The following is a 27,269-nucleotide window of genomic DNA, read 5'->3' as shown; positions in this document are numbered from 1 at the left end:
CAGGAAATGACATCTCTAGAGCCCCATAATTTAAGGTGACCTCTTCATGGTGCCAGAGACCCAGCTGCAGGGTTAGCACCCTACCCTGTGCCTCCGATTATACACTGGAGGCCACCGGTAGAGGAAAGAGACAAAATCCTTCACAGTCAATGTAAATAAGCTATACAGTCTTGACAAGATGACCTGCCACAATGAAGGTCACTTCACAAATACCCTCCAGACTACAGAACTCCAACTTTCAGCTCCCCCGAGGTAAGCAGAACACAAATAAATAAATAAATAAAATAGAAATATGGAGAAAGGAGACACAGAGGAGCATAGGAAAAGCAAAACTCTCCTCAGAACAGAAGGCTGCTGTAGTGAGATTCCCACCCTGCTTGCACCTGTTGCACTGACCACTCCCATGGAGGTGGAGACAGTTACAGGCGTGACCTGGGGGGATTAGGTCTGGGGTCCCTGACCTCAGTTCACTCTCTTATTTCCTGGTCAGAGATAGAGAGAATCTAGAGGCATCTTTGGGGCGGGAACCTGAGGTGGTCATCTGTTCCTGGTGTAAGTGATTTCTCCCTAAATAAACATCCATCAGATAGTATTTTGCCCTGGAACCTTATTTCCCACGCTTTAGGCTGCTCTGCTTTCTGAGGCGCTCTGCTACCCAGGAGCACAATTGTTCACTGGGCATAGGCCCAGACTCCACAGAGCACACTCTGGAATCAAGGCGTTGGTTTAACGGGCACTGAATAGATCCCAGTTCCTCTGAAATCACATAGCCCTTCTGCCAAGAAGCTGCTTTGAAAGCTGACACCGCCTTGATCTGAATCTGCAGCCCGCCCACTTCACTGAGAAAACAATTTTAGATCAACCCTGTTCCTGACGCTTGCTCCCAAGGACAAGGCGAGAGACCGCACTGGCTTGACCTTTCTGAGCTCTTTGATGATCAGAAACGATGAACAATACTAGAACAAATGCTATTAAGCCAAATAGCCTCAACCACCTTCAAAGCAGACTCCCTCCTCCCTGCTTTCTAGGAGGCACCAGGCCTTCAGAGCTGGCCCTTTTGGCCCTGGCTCCTATTAGACAAGCCAACCCCCTGAAAAAACAAATAACCCTCAGAACAATGGCGGGAAGTGCTAAAAATCAAAGGTGAAGAAAGAAAAAGGAAAAGGAAGCAGGCAAATGGAAAAGAGGAACAAGGATTGACAAAGCAACTTCAATTAGCATGGGCTTACTCTGAAAACAAGAAAAGGGTGAGGCTCTCCAGTGATGCAGCCCCCTGGAGGAAATCCCCTTTACTTCATTTTTGTGCAGCTGAGAAATCAGAAAGACCCCATAGACAGCCAGAGCCTGGTCTTGGCTCCACTCACAAGTGGCTGCATGTACCAGGATCCTCCCTACCATATACAAAACTGCATGTGGCAGGTGGGGCTTTCAGTTTCCAAACCTCCGAGTCATTTTCTCTTGGGTAAACAAACATCTCCTCTGGCTTTGCCAACCTCAACCAGCCAGAAAGTCATCATACTAAATTAGTAGTGTTTTAATCAAGCCTGTGACAAGCTGGTGACAGGCTGGGAAAGGATGACTGAAGCAATCGGATGTTGTTATGGGAAAGAGGCAGGAGGAGAGAATAATAACAGAGGGGCTTAGCAATCATGGTTTCCCTGTGGCCCTGACTGCCAGGGGAACAGGAGGAGTTTGGCACCTGTTTGCTGTTGGAGCAAGCGGCTTGACCTTCTGAGCCTGTGCTATGTAGCTGTTGAAGCTCGATGGCATCCATTTCCTTGTATTATTTACAGCTTTCAATAAAACAGATAAGAAGCTGGATGTGATGGAGAACACCTTTTAGTCTCAGGATCTCAGAGGCCAAGGCAAGTGGGATTTCTGTGAGTTCAAGGTCAGTCTGGTCCATATCAAGTTCCAGGACAGCTAGAGCTACATAGTGAGACCCTGTCTCAAAAGAAAAAACAAACAAACAAACAAAAAAAAAAAACCCTAAAATAAAATAGAACAAATAGGAGGAGCTTCCACGACACGAAGAACATTAGTTGTAGAAGTAGAAATAGCATTGGTACTGTTAGCAGTGTTTCCATGTGGTGTTTAATTGGTTGGTTAGTTGGGTCACTGGTCCATTTGTTGGTTTGTTGTTTTTGATTTGGGTTTTTCTGAGACCAGGTCTTCTGTAGCCCAGGCTGGCCTTTAACTCATTATGTAGTCAAGAATGACCTTGAACTTCTGATTCCCCTGTCTCCATCTCCTGGGTGCTTCTACCACCATGCCCTGTTTTATGTGGTGGGAATAGAACCCAGGACTTCATGCATGGGAGGCAAGCGCTCTACCACCTGAGCCTCATCCCCAGCCCTGAGGAGAATTTTCTCTGTTTCAACAAGTGTTATGTTCTGCCTGTACAAGAGAGTAGAGCAGATCTAGGAAGGGCAACTAACTGGCTCAGTAAACATAAGAAATTAGTGGGGAAACAGGGGCTGTGTGTCATTTCTACTGTCTCTGTAACAAAAGGCAAACTAAAACTGAAAGTAACACTTTGGCTGAGAGGCAGCTTGTTTTGTGGGACACAACTTTTGAGAAATGGGGCTCTTATGTACTTCCTGTTTTTCTATTTAAGTTTTTTATTAGATGTATTCGTTTTATTTTATGTGTGAATGTGCCTGTGAAAGACAGGAGAGGGTACTGGGTTCCCTGGAACTGGAGTTATGGATAGCTGTGAGCCACCTTGTGGGTGCTGGGAATCAAACCCAGGTCCTTTGAAAGAGTAACAAATGCTCTTAACCTCAGAGCCATCTCTCCAGCCCCTTGTCTTTAAACTCTCTCATTTACCCAACAAATACTGTACACACACGACTATTTCAGGACACACTCACATTTTAACATTCTCCTCTCTGGGTAGAGTGTCATCAGAATCAAACTTCATCAGTGTGAAGTAAAAGGGATCTATACATACTATATAAATATAGTCTACAAAGGGGAAACTCAGACCCAGAGGGGCAATAAGCCCTCACTAGTGTCAAATAGTGGGTTTATGGGAACTTCTGAGGTCTAAATTAGATTTGGGAGGCAGGGTTAAACTGGAAGACATTTTAGAGACAAAAATCAGTGAACTTTGAAAACTGAATCAAAGTAAGGGATGCATAGGGTCAAGGATACCTGAAGTTCATAGCTTTGGGTGTCTGTCACTGACCCGCCCATAGCAGGTGACCTCATAGGGGAGTAAAGTATGTCGTGTTCTAGGCTCCTTTCTGTAGAGCGAGCTGGCCTTGCTGTGTGACTTTCCTCATCCTTTTCATTCCCAGCTCTCTCACAAGCACAGTCATGGAGCTTCTATCCCCTTGACGACCACCTGTCAGTGCTTTTCCATCTTGCTGATACTGAACAAGGCATTAAGAATAAATGAATCTCAGCACCAACCAGCCTACACGTGACCCCAAGGCAACAGAGTTTGCTGTGCAACTTTGTCTGAACTTTACAGATGTCCCTGGGGTTTCTTCCTGCTGTTATTATTTCTGAGGAAATGTTTTTCAAGCCCTGAGCAACAAGCAGCTCAGGACAGCCACCTTGAGAGACAAGAAATAAAGGCAAAAAAGTCCTATGATTTTCCAATTTGCTGCCTGGAGGGCCTTCCCAGCCTACCAGTCTTTCCCTTTGGAAAGAGAGGCAGAATTTAGAGTTCAGACAGGAGGCAACCAGAGCTGATGGAGGAAGGAGTTAGACTTGACAACTCACAGGGTTGTTACTCAGGACTGGGGACAATTAGCCCCAAGCTAAAGCCATTCTGGTCTGAACTAATGAAGTTTGAAAGCATCAAAAGGTTCAAATCATTTTCAAGTAAAGTAAATTTACCTAGCACACAGCTAAATAATATTTAGAACATTCAACAACATCCAACACCAAGAAGATAAAATTCAGAGTGTGGTATCTAATAGAAATTACATGAAAAGAAGGCAAAACTCCACAATTACAAGAAAAAACGGTCAACTTGAACAAAGCTAGAAATGAAAGGAATGACAGAATTGGTGATCAAAAGCACAAAGAGGTTTTATGTGTGTTGGGGTTAGGAGAAAGGATATTGGGGAGCATGGGCTAGCCTCAAACTTGCTATGTAGCCAAGGGTGACCTTGAACTTCTGATTCCCCTGCCTCCACCCTCAGATTCTGGGATTGCAGGCATGTGCCACCATGCCTACTTTTAAGCAGAGTTGGGGATGGAATTTAGGGCCTCCCTTATGCTAGGCAAGTTATCTACCAACTGAACTGTAGTCCCAAGCCAAGAGTTCCAATAACTATATTCCATGTGTTCAGGAACAAGAACGTAAGAGAAGGATTACAGGCACTATGCAGAAATGTGGGAGCTATTTCAAAATCTAAGTAGTGCTCTAGAGATTGCAAAAGCAGAGACTGGGGAGAACAATATATTGGCCGGATTAATATCGGATCAGATGCTGTAGAAGGAAAGATTAGTGGACCTAGAGCCATCAGAGCAGAAAATATCCAGTGAAGTACAGAGAAGGAAAGCCTGGAAATAAATCAATAGCAACACGGTGTGCTAAGGGCAGGTTTAAGAAACCTCATGTGTATTAACTAGAAAAGAAAAGGTAGGGACCAAACAGAAATCCATGAACCTGAATGATTCCCAAGCATGAAAATATCAAGAAAAATAAACGTAGTCATATCACAAGCAAATTCCCTGACAAGAGTCTCTCTGTCTCTGTCTCTCTTTGTCTCTCATGCGTGCACACACACACACACACACACACGAGTCTCACACAAACACATGACATGTACTCATGTGCACACACACACACACACACACACACAATCTTAAAGCAAACCAGTGTAAAAAGCCACATTACAGTAAACTCAGAAAAGAACCCCACAGATACATTTTGATTGAGACATTGTATTATTACATTATGCTAGAAAATAAATGTGAATGCCATTCCTCCATCCATGAAACAGTTTTAAATTATAGAATTGGGGGCAGCTAACTGGAAGATTAATACCATCCCCAAAACCTACTAAATAACTTTAGAACATTAAAATGTTGTTACATGAGTCTGGAATAACCTTCCACCTAAGGCTGGTTTGCCCCCAGATTCCAAATAGCAGTATTAAGTTATTTATTAATGAATGCAATATGACAGCCAATTATCAGAGCCCAACATTACTCATCACTAATTTTCCCTTCAACAACTGTATTGTATGTGTATGTGTACACATGTGTGTGCAGGTATGTTCACATATGTATGTTCACATTGTGTGGGGAGGCCAAAGGTTAATATAAAGTATCATCCTCATTCGCTCTCCACTTTGTTTTTTGAAGCAAGGTCTCTCATTGAACCTGGAGCTCATTGGTGCAGCTAGATTGGCTATCCAGCAAGCTTCAGGAATCTGTCTGTTTCTGCTCTCCCAGTACTGGGTTCACAGATGCATTCCATGATGCTCAGATACTGGGGACTCAGATCTAGGTCTTAATGTGTGTATGGCAAGTACTTTACCCACTGGTCCATCTCCCCAGCCTTATTTCTGCAGAACCTGTTTCTGCCACATCTCATTATTTACTCACTAAGTAAACTTCCCCTATTATTTTATTTATGTGTATGAGTGTAGGTCTTAAGTTTGTATGTTCTTAATTTTCCTTTTCTTAGAGCATATTTAACATCTACTGTCTTTGTATATAGTTTTGTATCAAGCCTAAATCTTTTCTTTAGACTAAAAAGTGAGATATTTACCCCATCAGCACCTGTTGCCCTGATCATGCCCATTGGGGGTGGGGACAGGTGCAGATGTGACCTGGGAGAAGTAGGTCTGGGGTTGGAGAACCCAGAGGCTCTCTCTTGCTTCCTGGTTGGGGACAGATAACACCCAGAGGCATCCTTGGGATGGGAACCTGCTGGCGGCCATCTGTCTCTGTTGTGATTTATCCCTAAATAAACACCTATCAGCCTATCTGTTTTCTCTGATCCTTATTTACTCATGATATATGAGTGTTTGCTTGCATGTACATATGTGCACCATGTGCATGCAGTGGCCACGGAAGTCAGAAGAGAGCATTGGATACCTTACACTGGGGTTTCAGAGGGTAGTGAACCTCCAGGTGGGTCCTCTGTTAAAGCAGCCAGTGCTCTTAACCACCGAGCAGTCTCTCCAAATCTCTTCCCTTCCTTTTCTGCTTGCTGAGCTCAGCAGTTCTGTTGGTTCTTACAGAGATCTGTCCCCTTCCAACACTGCATAGCATGCCATGTTAAGCACACTAATGTTTTGTTGCTCTTGCCCTATCACAGCCTTCCAATAGTCTCGCCCTGTAGAATCTAGAGCCCTAAGCCTCTTAAATGACTCACACACACACACAGAGAGAGGGGGGAAGAGAGAGAGAGAGAGAGAGAGAGAGAGAGAGAGAGAGAGAGAGACAGAGACAGAGAGAGAGAGAGAGAGAGAGAGAGAGAGAGAGAGAGAGAGAGAGCTTTGGCAGACATTTTTATAGGCCTCACAAGAATTTAATTTTTAGGCCCGAAGTTCTAGTGTCCTGAACTGCAGCCCATGGGAATTGTGGGTATTTGAAGTCCCACCTACAGTTCAGGAAACACCCTTTGTGTGTGAGCTCCTTTCTCACACAGATGGAAGAGTGGGGCTACTGAAGGTATCCTTCCACTTCCATTGCACACAAAAAGCACTGTTTTCTATCACTATCACATGAAATAAGAATGTAGAAACATCCTCAAGGAAGCCTGAAGATAAAGAGGCAAGCATCACAGCTCCCTGCAACAGAGGAGGAAATGGCCTGCAGAGGTTGGGTGATTTGAACAAGGTTAGATGACTAGCCAGTGGCCAGCACATCCTGAACCCTAACTCCAGGATGAGAGCTCCTTCATGGTGCCCACTTCTTCTCTTTTGGTATCAGATAAAGAAACAGACACCAACTGCTTCATGTTGCTGTGTGCAGGGTTTCTCATTAGCAATGTGACTGAGATGTGAGGCTGCATAATTCTTTATTGCAAGGCAAGGCCTATCCTTAGCAGAAGCCCAGACCTCTACCCACTAGATGCCCCCAGATAGCCCTCCATTTGCCCCCAAAGTTTAACAACTAAAAATATTTCCAGATGTGGCCAGGGATGTGGCTCAATGGATAGAGTGCTTGGCTAGGATACATAAAGCCCTGGGTTCTAGCCCCAGCACCGCAAAAACAGGGTATGCTATTGTAACTTGTAATCCAGCACTCTCAAAAGGTAGATGCAGGAGGATCAGAAGTTCATGGTCACCCTCAGCTACATAACAAGTTCAAAGCCAGCCTGGGATACTTGAAAATCCTGACTCCAAAATAATAATGATAATAATAAAATTTTAAATCTTCAGAAAATGCCATGAAACCAACCATCTCCAGGGTAGTAAGGAAAAAGCAACCCCCTTCCCCTCACCCCAACTACTCGAAACTGCCTTCACGTATGGACTCCAGCCCTCAAGGTGATTCTAGCTCTGTCAGATCATTTGGCAAGAGGTGAATGGCCTGGACAGGGCAGACAGGAAGTGTGTAATTCAAGGAACCTCACTGCCAGCCACAGGAAAAGCTGGTTCCGGAGAATGTGTCCACAAGTCTGAGAAAGCAGTAGTGAAGGAATTGGCTCTGTGCACAGAGAAACAAAATCAGAAGAGGAACTCATATTCTTGCTATGAGTCTGGGTTTGGGAAACTCAGAGGGAGGGAGGAAGAATTGATCTAAAAAGCCCTCTCTTCACAGCCCACCTCTGAACTCAGTCTGCTCCTCTTACTATGCTGAGCTACTTTGAAGGAGTCACTGTTGGGAAGCAGCTTGGGGCATACCAGTATGGAAAGATTCAGGCTCTGTACACGCAACACCTCCCACATGTTGGGTAAAGCAGCCAGGCACAAAAGAGGACCTACTGTGGGAATCTATTGACATAAAGTTGAAGAACAGGAGAAATGCATTCCAGTGTCAGAAGGCAAGGGTGGGTATATCTGGTGATGGTATTACTGAGGGGGCCTTCTGGACATGGAAACCTCTGTCATGATGCTGAGGGTGACTATCCTGCTTGTAAACAGGTAAAAACCTACAGAGATAGATATTTAAGGTGCTCATGACTTTCTGTATACTTCTTACAAATAAGCTCTATCTCCTTGGAAATGAAAGTTGACTCTGGAACCAAGTGGGTGTGAGTTCTAGTCCTGCAGGTGATTCTGGCCATATTGGAGCATTTTTGTAAGAGGCTAATGACCAGGACAGGCCAGACAGGAAGTACACAAGTAGTACAAGCAGCTCTCTTATTAAAGGAGCTGCCCTGCCAGATACAGGAAGGATGGAGAAGAACTTGGCAGCCTGCTCTGTTGCCCCCTTGAGCTCCTCTGCCATTACACTGAATGCTGAGTCTGTGGAAGGAGCATGCTGTCTCAACAGAGGCTCCTCCATCACCCCAGCCTCTGAGACAGGCATGCCAGTCACTAGCCTCTCTCTCCTCTAGTTACTCCTATGCTTAGGTGCTGCCTCTATTTGCCAAGCTCTTTATCAGCAGATAGAATATTTACAGAGTACAGTAGAGTTGGTTACATAGTTCATCTTATTGGAGACTGGGGGGATTGTATGTCTCCTCCAGAGTTATTCTTGGCACAGCAGCCCTTGCTCCCAGCATGCATTTCTTTACATCTGAAGGCCTCTTTCTAGAATTTCCATGACACGAAGCAAACAAGAACAGGTTTTCTCTTTACCTTTCTCCAACATTGTCTCTGGATGGACTGGCCATGGTGTCTTCGCTGCCACTTGTCCCTTGCTCTCTTTAATCCTTCTCTTTGGAAACTGGCTGATTCTGAAACAAACAAGCAGATAGATGCAAGAATGTGTATTCTAGATCCAGTATCCATTAAGGGGTTGATGGACTTGTGTTTCACCTTCCCACATCTCAGTTTGGGGCAGGCTTTGAACTCTATTTGTTTCCTTTATTTCTTTTTGGGATGGAGCCTGTGTGATCACAGAGTACATATGTGGAATACAGTACAATTTGCAAGAGCTGGTTTTCTCCTTCCACCATGTAGGACCCAGGGATCAAATTCAGGTTCAGGCTTGATAGCAAGTACCTTTACCTTTCGAGCCATCTCACTCCACCCTATTTATTTATTTATTTATTTATTTATTTATTTATTTATTTATTTATAAAAAGTAGCTAGTCTAGATTTGTGGTTTTGAGCCTGTATCAGCCACAGAGGGCTATCTACAAGCAGACTCTCCATCAGAAAATGCTAGAACCCAAAACCAATGATACTTGGGTTGAAGAAGTGGAAGTGTGCAGTTTGGGAACCTGCCCTCACACCTCTGCATCCCCTCCTCACTCCCACAGCAGGCCCTAAACCACCTCCATAGCCTCCCAGGCATGGTCCCTAAGCCCAGTGATTGTGAACCCCTGCATTGACCACTTAACCAATTATTTCCCAGCCACCTAAAGCACTACTTTCAAGTATGCTGTCACCATTAATTCCACAGATTTTAATCAAAAGACCATCTGTAGCTAACATATATTTGCACAGACGTGTGGAAAGGAAATACACAAAGAGTCAAGAGCTATCCCATCAAGGCAAAAAGGACACAGCAGCAGTGGGAAGCGGTGGGTTCAGGGCAGCAGGCTATGTAGCTCCTGTCATCCTGGAAGGACACATTAACACCAAAGATCTCACGAGGCTCCCTGGAACAAGGGCACAAAGGAAGATGCTCACAGACAGGACTTCCCCCAAGACTCCAGAAATACCCAGCCAAATAAAAGGAATGCAGAGACTGGAGCAGTTGGCACCAAAGACATTGTGTCTGAGAGTCACTGCAGACATTGTGTCTGAGAGCCACTGCCTGTCATTGGTCCCCAGGAAAGATTACCCCTAAAGCAGCTTCCTAAAGTTTCTCTCCGGCCAGCAGGAGGCCCCCCCATTAAAGTCACTTAACAGGATCCCAAAGTCACATGGCCACAAAGCTCCTCACTCCACATAACCCATATTGCTATCTCCAGTAACAGTTCAGAATCAGAAAAGACTTCGTAAAGACAATTTTAAAAGATGTAATTGAAAAGCTTAAAACCAAGCCAGCTGTGATGATGCAATCCTTTAGTCCCAGCACTTGGGAAGCCGAGGTCAGTGGTTCTCTGTGAATCTGAGACCATCCTCGTCTACAAAGCAGGCTCCAGGACAGCCAGGACCCCACAGAAAGACCCTGTCTCAAAATTTAATTAATTAATTAACTTAATAGCTTAAAATAAAGGAAGAATCAAAGAAGGAAGAGGGTAAGAGAAATGGGGTGGTGTCTAGAGGGCTTTAAGAACTAAACAAAACCCATGACTTCAGAGAACGTCCAGAACGTTCTTCTTACCTGCAGTGCCTTCTACCCAGCCTATTCTTAGAAGGTACACAGAGAACAAGATGGCTTAGCTAGTACACCTATAGCTCCTAACTCCAGGAAAGGGGTTGGGTATTAGAAGGGAAGCAGGTAGGTCCCTGCCTCTGGACTTTGCTCCTTCCTGGTATTGTCTCATTGTGACAAGTCTTTCCCTAAAGGGGCAGAAAAATGGAATCATCATGTTAACCTAGTTCAGCTAGTTAGCTAGTTAGCCCATAAGTGTTCAGGACTTGTGCTTGGTGTCAGGACCCATGAGTTCATAACACATGTACAGCTCAGAGCCTGGTCATGAAGCCCACACCTTGTAAAGGGTCAAGTCTTCCTCGGAGGTCTGCATCAGCATCTGAGGGGCAGAGGGACTCCTCCACCATCAGTTGCCAAATAAGCTGCCTGTGGCTCCTCAAGGTTGAGGGCTGAGGTACAAAGAGGTGAGAGAGAGCTTCTGCACTAGGCAAACTGCCTCTGGACAGGAAGCTCCGACAGTGGGCCAAGCTGGTTTTGGGGATGGAGGGTATGGGAACAGAGGACACTGTCCCTGCCACAGTGAGTTGCGGTTGACTGGTCTGGAAGGGGAAGGAAGATGCAGGACGAGTGGGAGATGACTGAGTGGGGGTGCCTGGGTGCCTGGAGAGGGTTCTGACAGCAGAAAGCAGAAGTCAGTGCATGCTGCTTGTGGGGAAAGAGGATGGCATGGCAAGTTCAGCCCTTCCCATGAGCATGCTATCTAGGAAGCCCGGGCATAAGAGACAATCCCTGGCATCAATATAGTGATGAAGAGGATTGGGACTCTCTCCCCTACTCTCTTCCTCTCCCTGAAGTTGGTGAGAAGGGTGCAAGACGATGATTAGAAGTTACCAGATTTTCTGCAGTAGGCTCCTAGCATGGTTCTCACTCCATCCATCTCTGACACCCACACTGGTAATTCCTTTAAGACTGTCTGCACTGGTCTCACTGGGTCCTGTACTGCTCCACCCCTGGAACTTCTGTGGTCCATATGCAGGGTCCTTGGCACTCCTCACTCCCAGTGACCTAACTAAGCCCACATAGCCTAGCCCACTTGCCTCTTCTAATTAGCCTGAGCTGAGCCATCTCCATGCAGAGGCAAAGAACCAGGAATGCTCCAGGCAGAATGAGGCTGGGCAGGAGCTGAGCTCCACGTTAGAGCCCCCTGAAGACACATTACCCTCAGGGAAGAGACCATGTTGTAGTAATACGTTCACTAGTATGTTTTGAAGTCCAGATATATAGGAGCTTTGTGTCTTAGTGCAGAGCCAAGGCCCCAGGCTCTCCCCAACCTTGCACTGGCTTCTGTTGCTTCCCCTTGCTACGCGCTAGAGGACAGCACTTGACAGGCCCAAGTCTTCCGGTTCCAGCCTCAGGCTCCTGCTTACCGGCTTCTGTTCTGTTACTCTTGCACCTTACTGCTTGGCTGACCTCTCTACATGTCATCTCTTTCTGTGAAGACCTCAGGTATTCCTGAGGCAGAGGAGGAAGGGGAGGGAGTCTCCACCTTCCCTGATCCCACGGTTCCTTGTCCCTCTCCCAGAACCCCCATCGTTGCTGATTATATCTGGGGTATATGGTTAGCAGCTGCCAGTATTAAAGACCCTCGTGTCCTACCTGAGATCTAGTTCTCCCAAAGATCCTGGCTTATCTCAGCTGCCAGTATGAACTACAAGTTCCCAGAGATGCTGTTGCTGCTCTGAAATATTTATCACGTTTGACACGTCTAAGATATGCTTGTTGCTGGGACTCCATGAGTGCCAGCCCAGATGGACTGACTGCTATCCAAGTGTCTGTATCTCAAAGGCTTCAGAACAAAGTAGGCAAGGTCTGGGGCACAGTGAAGGTGTTTTCACCAGGCCTGTCTTCCCGCATCCTTTCCAAAGCTAAACCAACAGTGCTGGCACCTCAGAGCCCCTTGTCATCTCTCCTTGTCCCTGGTGTGCTCTGCTTTTTGGCTCTAAGCACTTGTCCATCTTCCAGGACCAGTTCTGCCCAGAGAGAATGTTAGCCATGCGGGAAGTTCCCTTCGGCCATCTTTACCCTCTTGTGTCACCCTGCTCTCTCACACCTGTCTCAGAGAGAACAGCCTCTTAACGGTTCATCAGCCATGATGTGTGTTATATTGTGGCTTCTGAGTGTCTGGATATCAGACAGGACATCCAGGCATCTATCTGAATGGGAATCTAAGAAGTTTCTTGGGTCTCACAGACAGGCAGGGAGAAGTCAGCTCCCAGAGTCCCTTGGGGCAAAGGAAGGTGCTTCATGAGCAGCTGAGCAGTATTCAGCCATCATGGAAAACTGAAGCAACAAATCATCAGCTTTTACTTCAGTTACCGAACATTCGGTTTTAAAGAGATGAATATTCCAGCAGGTGTGGTAGCTCATGCCTGTAATCTCAGCACCTGGGAGGCTGAGGCAGGAGATTGGCCCACTTGATCTAGGTACAATCAGACTGTCAAAAACAAAAAACAAAAGAAACCCAAACAAAAGAAGATTATGAGTTTAAAGAGTACAGAACAGACCAGATTTGCAGTCTTATCTTCCCTCTCCCAGCCCCACCAGCTCCTCGTCCACTCCATATCTCTGTATCTTTTCAGTGTTCCTTCACACAGATAAAAGCAAATCTGAATAGCTTTACTGTTCCCCCTCCATGAAAGTCATTACAAGCTACCCAGTATTTGGTACTCAAGCTTATCACATAGCATACATTCTAGAGATCTTTCCAGACTGGCACCAAGGGATTTGTCTCTGATTAGTGATCTGGACTGGAGACATTTTCAGCATTACAGATGCTGAATTACAGATGATATAATAGAGAATGGTTCTGTGTTCACCTTATTTCATAAATGTGCAGATGGATCCACAGGGTAAGTTCCCAGCAAGTGAATACTGAGTATATACACTTTGGGATCTCTAAGATACCTCAGTCAGTGCCAAGCCTGAGGACCTGAGGACCTAAATTCAATCCCCAGGACAAACATGGTGAAAGAGAAACAGCTCTGTAAATTGTCTTCTGTCTTGCACAGATCATGCTTCAACACCCAAATAAATAAATGTTTTTCAAAATCAATGTGTCTAAGAGCTAAAGATATATATAGGTCAATAGTAGCTCACTTATGTAGCATGCTTAAGACCTTGGGTTCAACCCACAGCTCTGGAAAAGGAAGTAGAGAATAAACGCTCTTGTAGCTTTGTGACTTGACCTCCCTCTCCTTGGGAGTTGCAGTTTTTCACTCTGCCAGCCTGTTGGGAAGGTATGTGGCCATGTATAAATGCTTACCCCTCTGACAGTGAGATTGTATCAGCATACTTTCAGTTTGTGTTTTTCATCTGAGGATTGAAGTTTGGGTCTTCCCATGCGTTGAAGACCATCTGCATTCCTTTTCCTGTGAAATCTCTCTGTCCTGTGGACCAGGATGCTAAGCCAGGAACTGCAGGCGGTGCTTCACACATCTTTCTCCTTTACTTAGAGTGCTAAACAGTACTATACAGTGCTAACCAGTGCTATGCAGTGCCATGCACTGCTATGCAGTGCCATACAATACTACCTGTAAACTTGTACCCGTGTACCAGTGCTCATGCCACAGTATGCATTCGGAGATCAGCGGATAGGCCCCACTCCCTTCTGCGGGGAGGAGACACAATGTCTCTGTATAGCTCTGACTGTCCTGGATCTGGATCTGAGGCCAGGCTGGCCTTGAATTCACAGAAATCCCCCTGCCTCAGCCTCCCGAGTGTTTGGATTGAAAGTGTGCACCACCACTGCCCCATTAGAGGACAACTTCCAAGAGTCAGGAGTTCTCATCTTCTACACTGTGAGTTCCCAGACTAAACTCAGGCTGGCAGGCATGGCAGTAAGTGCCTTTACCTACTGAGCCATCTCACTGGTCCAGGCTCCTGTTCTTAACCACAAAAGACCTGCCATTCTATGATAATGCAGGTTTCATGGCTTCCCAAGAACTCCCAAGTCAGCTGCCCTGGGCAGGGTGCCAAGGAGTCTGCATGCTAAGCCCATGAGGGCAAATTGGATAAAGACTACAAAGACTAGAAGGGCAGTGTTGTCTCAGTGGGGGTAGCAGCAAGCTGGCCAGGTGTACATCACTTCCCTGCTAGGAAGGAGACTGAAAGTCTAGTCTGGCTGCTGGATTTCCTCCTTTGTACAGGGAACCCTGAGGCCAATCAGAGAAGGAACTCCACTCAGTAGACTTCAAACTGGCTGCAGACTCCATCACCCATCACCCAAAGAACCACCCAAATGGGAACTAGAAAGCAGGAATCCTCCTCCAAAGAAAGGCCTGCTTTTTCCTGGCACAGAAGAACTCTGCCGTGCCAGTCATCTGAGGCACAAGGCTACCCACGGAACACAAAAGTCACAAAACTCACAGAAAGGTGCTAAACAGGATAGTGAAGACCCAGGTGGATAAGAGCAGACAAGTATCTGGAGGGAATGGTGGATTACAACAGAGAAGAGATCTGACATGAGCTCTGAAAGAAACAGGGTGGGAGGTGACCTGAATGCCAAACTCCAGCTGAGTTCAGTTGCCTATAACTCCAAATCGGGGGAGGGGGTGTAAAGCGTAGGTCCATTGGTGGAATGCTTTCTTAGCAGTGGGTTCAATCCCCGGTGCTGCATAAATTCAGTGTAGTGGTGCATTCCTGTAATCCCAGCACTGGGGAAGTGGAGACAGGAGAATGGGGAGTTTCAGATCATCCTTCACTACATAGGGAGTTTGAGGTCAGCCTGGGGTACATGTGACCCTGTTTTAAAACAGAAAAAAAATAGAATAAAAGAATGCAATGGAATTGGACCCTCTGTGTCTAAAAGCATACCACAGTTGGTGATCTCAGTCCAGGCTTTTCTACAGGAAAGCCCTAGTGAGGTCAGGGATGGATCAGGGCCCAGTTCCAACCAGGCACCCACTCCAAAGAGCACATCCCTCGTGCGTGCCTCAGCACACATGTCCCGTAATTGGGGGACTTCTGATTTAAAGCATAGTCATGGGGGTATTTAGCCAAGTTAATGCCTAATGCTTTTCTGATAGTACAAGCATTCATCTTTGTTTTTTTTTTTTTTTTTTTTTTGCATATAGAGTATTTTTTATTTAATTTTATATAACAAAGTCCAATTAAATGAAAACAAACATTTATACACAATATTTGGGAATTTGGGCGTCGTTCTTTCCAAACTACTTCCTGCTGGTAAGGGGCGCTGTCTTGGGGGATTCGAAGAAGATTCAGATATCCTAGCTGTAGTCTGTAGGGCTGTTTTGTCCAGCTGTTTGGAATGTAGGATCAGCTTGTACTCTGTTTCAGGCGGTCTGGTGTGATCAAACCACATTAGTCTGGAAGGAATCCACATCTTTTCATTTTCTGTGGAAACAAAAATAGAAATACTTTTCCCCAGTAACTTGTTCTTCAACTTAAATTTTGGAGTCAAAGCGTTTTTTTTTTTTTTTTTTTTTTTTTTTTTATTATTATTATTTTACATGTCGATCCCAGTTCCCTCTCCCTCCCTCCCTCCCTCCCCCCAAGCCCTCCCTCCCTCCCTCCCTCCCCCCAAGCCCTCCCTCCCTCCTTCCCTCCCTTTTGCCCTCTCTACCCTCTCCCATGCACTCTAAACACCCTCCCCTCCCAACCCCCCACCACAATACAATATGTAGGGGAATGCCATCCAGTTGGGGTCATGTAGATCTGACAGGTCCTGTGAAGTAGGGACTAGGGCTTCTCTCCTATCTCTAGAATAAGGCAGTTATCCCTCCATGGGGGATATGTTTGCAAAGTCCTTTTGTGCACCAGGGATACATCCTGGCTCCACTGTCTGAGGTCTCTTAGACTGCTCAGACCTTCTGGCTGAGACCCATATTCAGGGGAGTCCGAGTCAGACCTCTGTTGGCTTCCCAGCTATCAGTCTAGTGGCCCTTAGCTCCTCCTTGTTCAGGTAAGCTGTCTCTATGTACTTCTACCGCATGGTCTTGTCCTCTCCATCTGCTTCTGGGTTCTAGTTTGACTCAGTGTTTATGTATGGGTGTTTGCTCCTGTTTTCAACAGGCATTAGTTGAGGACTCCATGGAGAAGTTAGTTGTTGATCTCACTCTCCGGGAAGGGCATTTATGATAGCCTTTCCACGGAAGCTGAGATTGTTAGTTGGGAGCAGTCTTGTAGTTCCCTCGACCTTTCTTTGTGTTCAACTTTATCTTCAAACCAATATTGGCTCCCTCTTTTATGTTCTCTCTCTCTGTCTCTGTCTCTCTCTCTCTTTCCTATTTTCCATTCCTAACCAGGCTCAATCCTCCTAGTCACACATGCCTTCCTCTCCTCCCTCTCATTTTCTCCTACTTCTCTTTCCATTAGCTGTCCTCCCCCACTATACCTGAGGTCTGGGGGACTTGTCCCTTCCCAGTTCTGTGAGGGACTTTATATGAATCTCTTAGAATACAACTTGTATCCTAGTTCCTCTGGTGATGTGAATTATAGGCTGGTGATCATTTGATCTAGGTCTAAAATCCATATATGAGTGAGTACATACTGTGTTCCTCTTTTTGTGACTGGGTTACCTCATTCAGGATGGTTTCTTCAAGTGCCATCCACTTGCCTGCGAATTTCAAGATACCATTATTTTTTTCTGCAGAGTAGTATTCCATTGTGTAGATGTGCCACATCTTCATTAACCATTCTTCAATTGAAGGGCATCTAGGTTGCTTCCAGGTTCTTGCTATTACAAATAGTGCTGCTATGAACATAGTTGAACAGATGTCTTTGTAAGCATTCATCTTTGGAATGGAAGGCAGTTGCAGCTCTGAGGATGAGGGTGCACCTGCATACCACAGCCAGCTGCAGTTCTGACAGGGAATACACATGCACCCCATAGCCAGCTGCAGCTCTGAGATGGGGCAGCTGCACACCATGGCCAGCTGCAGCTCTGAGAGGGCACACCAGCAGATCAGAGAAGCAGCCCCTGGGCACCAATGCCCCTACTCCCTCTTCCCTTTTTGCCTCGTTAACTCTGACCTGGAAGAAACCTTCCCCCTGGATCTTTCACATCCTGAAAACTTGCAGTGGCCTCAGAACTCACATATCTTAGAACCAAAATGATGCTGGGAGCTTCTCTAAGCTCCCAGGGGTGGAAATCAGGACCCAGCTGGTTTTCAGGGCTAGAACCCTGCTCTGGCCGAGTCAAGAAGCTCAGCATGCCTCACGATATCACCTAGGAGACTCAGGGTGATCCAATGATTCAAAGCCTGTATTGTCCAATGAGAAGTGGAAGAGCTTCTTGCTCAATGGCCTCTTGGAGACACATGCAGAAGGAATCTTCCTTCGCAAGGGAGGCATAGGAACATCGACATTCTGTGGGTCTATAGGAAGAGAAAGTTCTAGAGTGCCCAAAGCCAGGCTGTCTATAAAAGGAGCTGTACAGGATTCAAGAAGGAACATGCTCAGGTTGAGGAGGTGGCTCGGTTGGGCGAGTGTTTGCCAAGTCTGCATAAGGCCTTGGATTCTACCCCCAGCATTGAATTAACTCTGTGTGGGGACACATCTGCAGTCCCTGAACTGGAGAACTGGGTGCAGAAGGATGAGACGTTCAAGGCCTTTCTTGGGTATATAGTGAGTTTGAGGCCAGCCTGGGATATGTGCAACCTTGGTGGGGCCAGGTGGGGGGAGGGTCATGCCTTCTCCTGGGGTCTGGTCCTTTATGAGGTCACTCACTACACCTGCCATGCAGGGGTCACATTTCCCACACTGGAGCACAGTTACCAAAATTGATGTGGACTTCATGTTCAGAGTGCTTCCTGCAGGCCTGGCCAGGGGTGACTGCACTTCCAGAACTGAAGGAGCTACCTTCAGGTGCCATTGGGGCACACACAGGAAATGGGTCTCTTGCTTCCAACCTGCTTCTGGGCTCCACTTCTAGCTATTTACCCTCCCTAAGAATCAGTGTAAGACAAAGACCATGGCAGCACGCACCTCTGCATTGTGAGGATGAAATGACTGTGTAAGGCAGGACTGTGTAATAAGGCTAACTGAGCAAGCCACAGAGTCTATGAGGGAAGCATCAAGATGCATTCCTCCTGAGATCCACAAGGATGAACCAACTAGGAATCTAAGCAATAGTGGAGAGGCTACCTTAAATGCTTTTGCCTTAAATGATATCCTAGAGCCTTCATCCAGTAGCTGATGGAACCAGAAGCAGACACCCACTGCTAAGCTCTGAGCCAAACTCCTGGAATCCAGTTTCAGAGAGGGAAGAGTAATGAACAAAGGGGTCAAGACCACTCTGGGAAAACCCACAGAAACAGCTGACCTGAGCAAGTGGGAACTCATGAACCCCAGTCTGACAGCTAGGGAACCCACACAGTACCAAATCAGGCCCCCTGAACATGGGTGTCAGCTAGGAGGACTGGGCGGTCTATGGGACCTCTGGCAGTGGAACCAGGATGAACCCCTAGTGCACTAATGAACTTCGGGAGTCAATCCCCCATGGAGGGATACCCCCTTGGCCTAGAGACATAAGGGAGGGCCTAAGTCCTCCCCAAATGACTTGACAGATTTTGACGATCTCTCATGGAAGGCCTCACCATCCCTGGGGGGTGGATGAAGGATGGGGGCAGGGGGCATCAGAGAATGGGAGGGAACGGGAACCGGGGTTGATATATAAAATAAGAAAAAAATTAAATAAGAAAAAAATTGCCATAAAAAAGAAGCATTCCTCCACAAGTTCCTACCATGGCTTCCCTCAATGATGGACTGAACCTAGAAATGTAAAATGAGATGAACCCATTCTCCCCAGGCTGCTCTTGACCATGGTGTTCATTACAATGGAAAACAAACTAGAACACAAGGTCTCTCACTAACCCTGGGACCTACAGAGTCAGCTAGACTAGCTAGCCAGAGAGCCACAGGTACCCTCCCATGTCTGCCTCCCCAGCAATGGGATCACAGGCCTGTGCTGCCATGCTTAGCTTTTCACCCGTGTGCTAGAGACCCAACATCAGGTCCTCATGCTTGCGTGGCAAGTACTTTAATAGCTGAGCAACGTCTTCAGCCTGCGTCATCACCTTTAATGAGTTCTCTTCGTTTCTGCATGGGTTCTATCTTAATTAGGGCTTATTGTTGTGATGAAACACCATGAGCAAAAAGCAAGCTGGGGATGAAAGGGTTGATTTGGCTCACACTTCTATAACACTCTTCATCATTGAAGGAAGTCAGAACAGGAACTCAAACAGAGTAGGAACCTGGAGGCAGGAGCTGATGCAGAGGCCATGGAGGGAGAGTGCTTACTGGCTCGCTTCCCCTGGCTTGCTCAGCCCGCTTTCTTATAGAACCCAGGACCACCACCCCAGGGATGGCCCCACCCACAATGGGCTGGGCCCTTTTCCATTGATCACTAATTGAAATGCCCTAATGCCTGATCTTAGGGAAGCAGCGTCTCAATTGAGGTTCCCTCCTTTCCGATAACTCTAGTTTGACCTAAGACTAGCCGCACAGGTCCTTGGTCTGGAGGTAAGTACAGCTGACACCTATGGAAGGGTTTACCTGTAAGATGCTTTACCATCATGTCAAAAAAGCAGTGTCAGTTAATCATGTACTCTCACACCAGCCAGTCACCCTGGTGGGAGTAACGCTCTAAAAAGTAATGTTCTCTGTCGGGAATACATCACTTACCCTGGGACAGGGAAGAGGATGCACACATTAGCAAACACTCCTTGGGTGTAATATTACTCAGCCTTTTTTATTTTTTAATTTATTATTTTACATGTCGATCCCAGTTCCCTCTCCCTCCCTCCCTCCTTCCCTTTTACCCTCTCTGCCCTCTCACATGCACCCTGATCACCCTTCCCTCCCGTCCCCCACCCCAATTCCACATGTAGGGGAATGCCATCCAAGTGGGGTTATGTAGATATGACAGGTCATTTGAAGTAGGGACTAGGACTTCTCTCCTGTCTCTAGGTTAAGGCAGTATCCCTCCATGGGGGATGTGTTCACAAGGTCCTTTTGTGCTCCAGGGATACATCCTGGTTCCACTGTCTGAGGTCCCTTAGACTGCTCAGTCCTTCCGCCTTTAAAAGTGAACATGAGTACCATAGAAACATGGAGGAATGTTTATTGTGTTCTGTGAAATGAAGAGAAAAAGGTCGTCTGTACAGTTGTGGAAAAAATGTATATTGACTTCTATGTGCAGAATAGGAACACAGAAAATCAAGAAGTCTATCCATTAGAGGGATAAGCTGGTAAGGTATTCTTTGTAACCATTTTCTGTTGCTAACTCTCTTTTTTATGCAACGGATACAATTTTAAATGAGCAAAACAAAACAAAACAAAAAAACCTAAGAACTAAGCTTGCTCCAGGAACTGTTTAGCCAAAAGGCAGATCTCTGCTGTTGGAAAAATGGGGAGCAGGTGGAGGGAAGAGTGAATGAGGAAGTGAGCCAATGAAAAAATAAACAGGGACCACCCACCACCACACAGGGTCACTGCAGGCACAAATGCAAATACAGCCCATCCACTGCTCAGTAGAGTGCCCACAGGTGACAAACCCTTGATCAAAGGTCAACTACCCCCATAACCACTGAGAGGTAGGCCGCACTTGGAGCAGAAGCTGGTATCCTGATTTGCTCCTCATTGGTAACCAGCTGTGTGAGCTACAGCAGGTGGATCAGATCCTGCACCCTCACAGAAAATAACCATTTGTTGAGATATTACTTAGAATTCATGTCCTTCCCACCGTTCCTTAGCTCTGAGTGCTTTTCAGGGTTGTCAGCAGAATCCATCTGAATCCATATTTCCCTAACTTCTGAGCAACTACATTCCTCAAAACAATTATCTAGGGTCTGCCAGATGGCTTAAGTGGTAAAGATGCTTGCTGTCCAGCCGAATGACCTGAGCTCTGACCATCAAACCCACAGAGTAGAAGGAGAGAACCAATTCCCATAGGTTGACCGCTGACCACCAATATGCATACCATGGGTAACCATCTACACCCACACATTAAGTAAGCTGTAAAAAGAAATTACATTCAAATCTGAGTTTCAGACCCCACCAATTTCCGAAGTGTAAATACTCTCCTGCATCCAGTTTGAAAGTACCATGGCAGGGCTGGAGAGATGACCTGGGTTCAATTCCCAGCACCCACGTGGTAGTTTACAGTCACCTATAACCCAGTGTCAGGGTATCCAACACCTTTGTCTGACATCCTCAGACACTGTACTCATGTGGATCACATGCCATACATGCAACTAATACACTTATATACAACAAATAGAGTTAAACATCTAAAAGAAAATTAGAAATCCAAGTGATGAGGTTGCAATGTGGAACACAGAGAGTGGAAAAGAGTGGCTGAGTAGGGTGATCCAGCCCCAACCTAACAGATATTCCCACTGGAGTTCTGTCTAGAAAGTTCCCAGAGAGCTTGCCTGGAAGTAGGACTCCAGGAAGCTGACTTGCAGCTAACTCTTAATAGTTAAAGCCATTCTCTATGTCTCCTGTTAGCTGCTTGACAAGTGGGGTGGTTAGATGTGCTATCAGCTCCTCAAAAGTAAGCAGTTCCCTTGTCATTCTATATAAATGACCCTGATTAAATCCAGTCTCTCCTTTCAGTAAGTGACTTGTGATTCATCCCCCACCACTGCCTAAAATAGGGTGGTGGAGGCACACACACAGGCTCACACACATACACAGGCACTCACACTCAGGTACACACACACATACACACACACACAGGCACACATGTATACACACAGAGAAGCATATAAGACACACACAGGCACACACACAGTGGCAGACACACATGCGCTCACACACAAGTACACACACGTACAACACATGTGCACACACAGGCACATACTACACACACAGAGGCAAACACATGCACTCCCACACACACTTGCACATCCACACACACTTGCACATGCACACAAACCTGTAATCCTAGGGGTCGATGAGGTGAAAGCTGGAGGGTCAGGATTTCAGGTGATCAAAAGAGGAGACTTATCCCTTTCCCTCTATGTAGTTTCAAGCAGTTGCATTCAGCAGATCCATGGATGCCACCCAACACAAGACTGTAAACTTACTTAAATCATTATTAGACTGTGTGTGTGTGTGTGTGTGTGTGTGTGTGTGTGTGTGTGTGTGTGTTGGGGGAGAGGTCTGTTTTTGTGGTTTTGTAACTGAACTGTAAGGTCTCCTACATGAATTTCACGCCCCAGTGTCAGGAAAGATAGACATATACACTCTCTCTAAACCCGTGGGCTGGACCCTGTGGTGTGGCCCAAGATAATTCTTTTTCATCAAGTGTGCCACAGAGAAGCCAAGAGGTTGAACAACCATGAGAAACAATGTGTTCTCACTTGTGACTTAAAACAATCCTAGTGGGGGTATTTCTGTTAGTCCGTTGTTACAGAGGAGACTGGGAGGTTAAGGCCACAGAGCCTTGGCAGCAGAGCTGGGACTCAAGCCAAGCAATCTGGCTACAGAGCACCGGCCCCTGACCTTCTCCAGCACCGTACCCCACAGTGCATCAACAAGCTTTGTGCAGAGGAGGAGCCCAGATGGATTCCAACAGGACCAGATAGAAAAAAGAAGCCAGAAGTCTGAGAATAAGGGTGCCCAACATATGTGCTTTTTAAAAACATTTATTTTTTATTATTTTAATTATGTGTACAGGTAATTATGTGTACAGGTATGGGCATATTGCACCTGAGTACAGTTGCCCAAGTAGGCCAGAGGCACCAGGTCTCCTGAAGCTGGAGTTATAAGTAATTGTGAGTCACCTGAAGTAGATGCTAGGAACTCAATTCAGATCTTCTGCAAGAGCAGTTTGCAATCTTAACCTCAGAACTGTCTCTTCAACCATTCCTCCCTCCTTTTTTTTTTTTTTTTTTTTTTTTTTTTTTTTTTTTTTTTTCTCTTCTTTTCTTTTTTTTTTTTTTTTTTTTTTTTTTTTTTTTTTGAGAGACATGGTTCCATGTAGCCCAGGCTGGCCTCAAACTCCCTGTGTAGCTGAGGATGCCTTGAACTTCTCATCCTCCTGCCTCCAGCTTCCAATGACTGGAACTACAATTTGGTCTGCCACATTGGGTTTATGCAGTGCTAGGAATGAACCGAGGGCTTCATGCATGCTAGGCAAGCACTCTACCAACTGAGTTACAATGCCTAGCCCCACATAAGAAATTCCAAAGTCAATATGGCCCAACTTTAAATCATTGGCTTGGTGCCAGTGGCCACATAGTGGCAGCTACATTTATTTCATGGTAATGTTCCATCCTGGGCAGAGGGTGTGGTTGGAGATTTTTCAGGGACATTGAGAAATTATTGTCTTCCAAAGGACTCCTACCAGGTCTGGGAATATTTTCAACAATACATGCTACAGAGAAAGAGCGTGATGAATATGTGTGCGCATGCACATACACACACACACACACACACACACACACACACACACTTGAGCACAATTAAGTAATGAATTTGCAGAGTTGTTTTGCAAACAGCTCTGCAGGGGAACATTAGCACCCTAGGCCTCTGTCTCATGCACTTGCTTCATTAACTTCATCCAGTACCTGGCAAGCACCTGGAATGTACTCAACCAAGCAGAAACATCCTGCACAGTCATTGCAGGCAGAGGAAGTAAAGCCAAGAGGAGCCTTCAACTGGCTTTCTCCTGGGCCAAATGGCCTAGCTCAGTTGCCTGAAGTCACCCACTTGCCCAAGAGAAGAGGAAGTAATTTGTTCTTGTATGAATTTCTAAAGAGCTAGCTTGAGAATACAGAGATCACTGCAAGGAATAATATCTAAAATCCTTTTGACTAAAGGAAAAGGTGTTTGGCATCCTCCGGAACTTGCTGCCACACAGAGGGCAACCTGGGTCTCCTAAGCCCCCACCACTTCCTTTTACAGGATAGAGAAGCAGATTCTCCTGAAGTAGCTGACCATTTATTTCACGAGATATTGCCTCTCAAAATCACAGTACCGGCTGGCTTCGTTTCACTGAGTCTTTTGTCTCTTAAGAAGACATGAGAGGCTGAAGAGAAGGTTCAGTGATTAAGAGCATTTACTGTAGTGATTAAGAGCAGAAGGCCTGTATTTGATTCCTAAAACCTAAACAGGCTATTCACAACTACCTGTAACTCAAGCACCATGGAATCCAATGCCCTCTTCTGACCTCATTTGTACACACACACACACACACACACACACACACACACACAGGCAGATATGCACAGACACGTGCACCCACACCCATGCCAACAAATACACACACACACACACACACACACACACAGAGGCACATCCCACACAAGAAAAAAAATGCTGAAAACATGGGCTATGGATGTAGCTTAGCAGCAGAGTGCTTGCCAACATGTGTGAGGCCCTAGGTTCAATCACTAGTTCTGGAAAAACAATGTGAATGTATATGAAGTTATACAAAGATACAAATGGGCTAATCCCTGAGAACCAACAAGACTGCTCTTAGGAATATCCACTAGAGATCACACAGATTTTGGCAAAGATTTATTAAACATAAAGTTGCCATCAAAGCATTGTTCTAAATAAAGAAAAAAAATCTGGCAACAAACTAAATATAAATGAAACAGATAAACCATATCACCTTTCAAGGAACCATGCATGGCAGGTGAAGAGGCATATGAAACCATGTGTGTCTGATCCCAGAGAAAGGCCACATAGATATGTGGAGAGATGGGAGAAACGGCTCAGTGGTTAAGAGCACACACTGCTCTGGCAAAGGACTTGAATCAGCTCCCCCAAATCCATGTTGGGTGGTTCACAACTGTCTGTAACTCTAGCTCCAGGGGATCTGATGCACATAGGTTCTATGGATGCCTGCCCTCATGTGCACATAGCCATAGACATAGACAGACTCACACACATACACATAAATAAAAATAAAACAAATCTTTTTTTTTTTAATCTGTTAGACAAATGTCTCTTTGGGGGAAAAAAAAAGACTGAAAGGAAATTCTCCAAATGTTCCTTGGAACATGATTTGAGGCCTCTCCCAGCAGCCTGATCTCACAGTGTATGTGTTTAGGGTGTTAGTATTAACAGTCTGTCTTGAGGCCTGTGAGATGATTCAGCGAGTAAAGGCCCTTATAGGTAAGCCTGGTGACCTAAAGTCAATTCTTGGGACCCACATGGTAGAAGAAGAGAACCAACTCCCAAAAGCTTTCCACTGACCTCCACACATGTACCAAGGCACATGCATACACACACACACACACACACACACACACACACACACACACACTATAATACAAAATTATTTAACCTATCTCAGTTGCTTTACTACCATTATTCTGTCTCTGTGCTAGTCTCTTCAACTGAACTCTCTGTATCATGCCCTCCCATGGGTCCCATGTCTCTTAGAGATGTTCAAAATAGCACTAGGCTCCTCTCCACAGCATCCCTCCAACTTGTACATCCTCTACCGAATTGTACCATCTTAGGCATCAGAGTCCCTTTTCTCCCATCATTTCTCTTGGACATGAGTTTGAAAAATCTTTAATCTAGACTCCACTTCAGCTTCATCTTCTCTGGGCATCTCCCCAACCCTCCTCATGGCATCCTCACTGTAGCCCTAGGGCACCCACATGCAAAGCCTGCTTTCCCACATACCTCCAGCTTAGACCCAGCCTGGAGCATCAGAGGTGAGCAACATGTGGAGATGAGAAGATGAACGGATGATCAGCTTATCTCCCTCCTTTCACACCAGGGAAAGGAATCCAAAGGCAGAAGGGAAGAGCCATTAGCTAGCTTGGTTGTCCCTGGGCTTTCTATCTGAAAACTCTTTTCCATCTGGCTCAGCTGGCAGGCCCTGGGCACCTGAACTAAAACATGTTCTCAGATGTAAATCCAGAGTCAATATACACAAGAAGGAACTGGCCAGCTGGGGTACCTTTACACAGAAAGGTAAGATTCACACATGAGAAGTGCCGGATGCCAGGGCTGGATCTGAGCTTAGTTCCCCAATCCACCCTTACATAGGTGCTGAGTCTGTGGTAGGCACTGTTCCTGGTACCTAACAAAGCTGCCTGAACTTCGTAACAACCTCAGGAGATGCCTACTATTTTCATCCCCATTTTCTTTTCTTTTTCATGTGTATGTAATTGTGTGTGTGTGTGTGTGTGTGTGTGTGTGTGTGTGTGTGTGTGTGTGTAGGGGGACATTTGTGTTAATGAGCATGAGCACAGCCCACACCACATGTATGGAGGTCAGAGGACAACTTGTGTAATGGTTAATTTTGTCAACTTGACATAACCTAGAATAACCAGGGAGGAGGGTTTCAGTGAGGGATTCTCTAGATCAGTCAGGGTGCCTGTGGCATTCCTGTGAGGGACTATTTTGATGATCTTAATTGGTATGAGAAGATCGAGCCTCAGAGTGGACAGTTTGGAGCTCTGGACTGGATTAGAGGATGCTAGTGAATGCTAAGCATGCATATATTCACTCTCTGCTTTTGGTTGTGTGACTAGCTGCTTCAAGTTTCTGTCTTGACTTCCTCAACCCAGTGACTGTAATCTGGAATTGTAAACCTAATGAGCCTTTCTAACTTAAGTTGCCTTTTGTCTGGACATTTTATCACAACAGCGGAAATGAAGCCAGAACAAGCTGGGATTCTGAGCACACATTGCAGGGCCTGGTTCAATGTGTGGGGGCTGAGGATTGAACTCAGGTCCTTAGGCTTGCAAGGCAAGCACATTACCAACTGAGCTGTCTCTCGGCCCCCACTACATAAAGTCCAAGGTCTTCAGCATCCATGTTCTATTCCACCCAGCCTCTCTCTGTGTCCTTTGGTCATGAGCTCTCATGCCTTCATGCTGTTCCCTCAGCTGGAAGGTCCCACTCCCTATTCCAAACACAGC

The 27,269-nt window shown here is 45.9% G+C and overlaps 1 protein-coding gene across 1 annotated transcript in view; it reads left to right on the top strand.

Annotated features, from left to right (window-relative positions):
* Positions 1–27,269, top strand: part of Lipc (lipase C, hepatic type) — a 131,335-nt gene that overhangs the window by 80,260 nt on the left and 23,806 nt on the right. The gene's annotated exons all lie outside the window — the stretch shown is intronic.

The sequence above is a fragment of the Phodopus roborovskii genome, unplaced genomic scaffold (genome assembly GCF_943737965.1).
Source record: "Phodopus roborovskii unplaced genomic scaffold, PHOROB, whole genome shotgun sequence".
NCBI lineage: Eukaryota > Metazoa > Chordata > Mammalia > Rodentia > Cricetidae > Phodopus > Phodopus roborovskii.
Note: the sequence above shows the minus strand (reverse complement) of the source record. Positions and strands in the feature narration are given on the sequence as shown.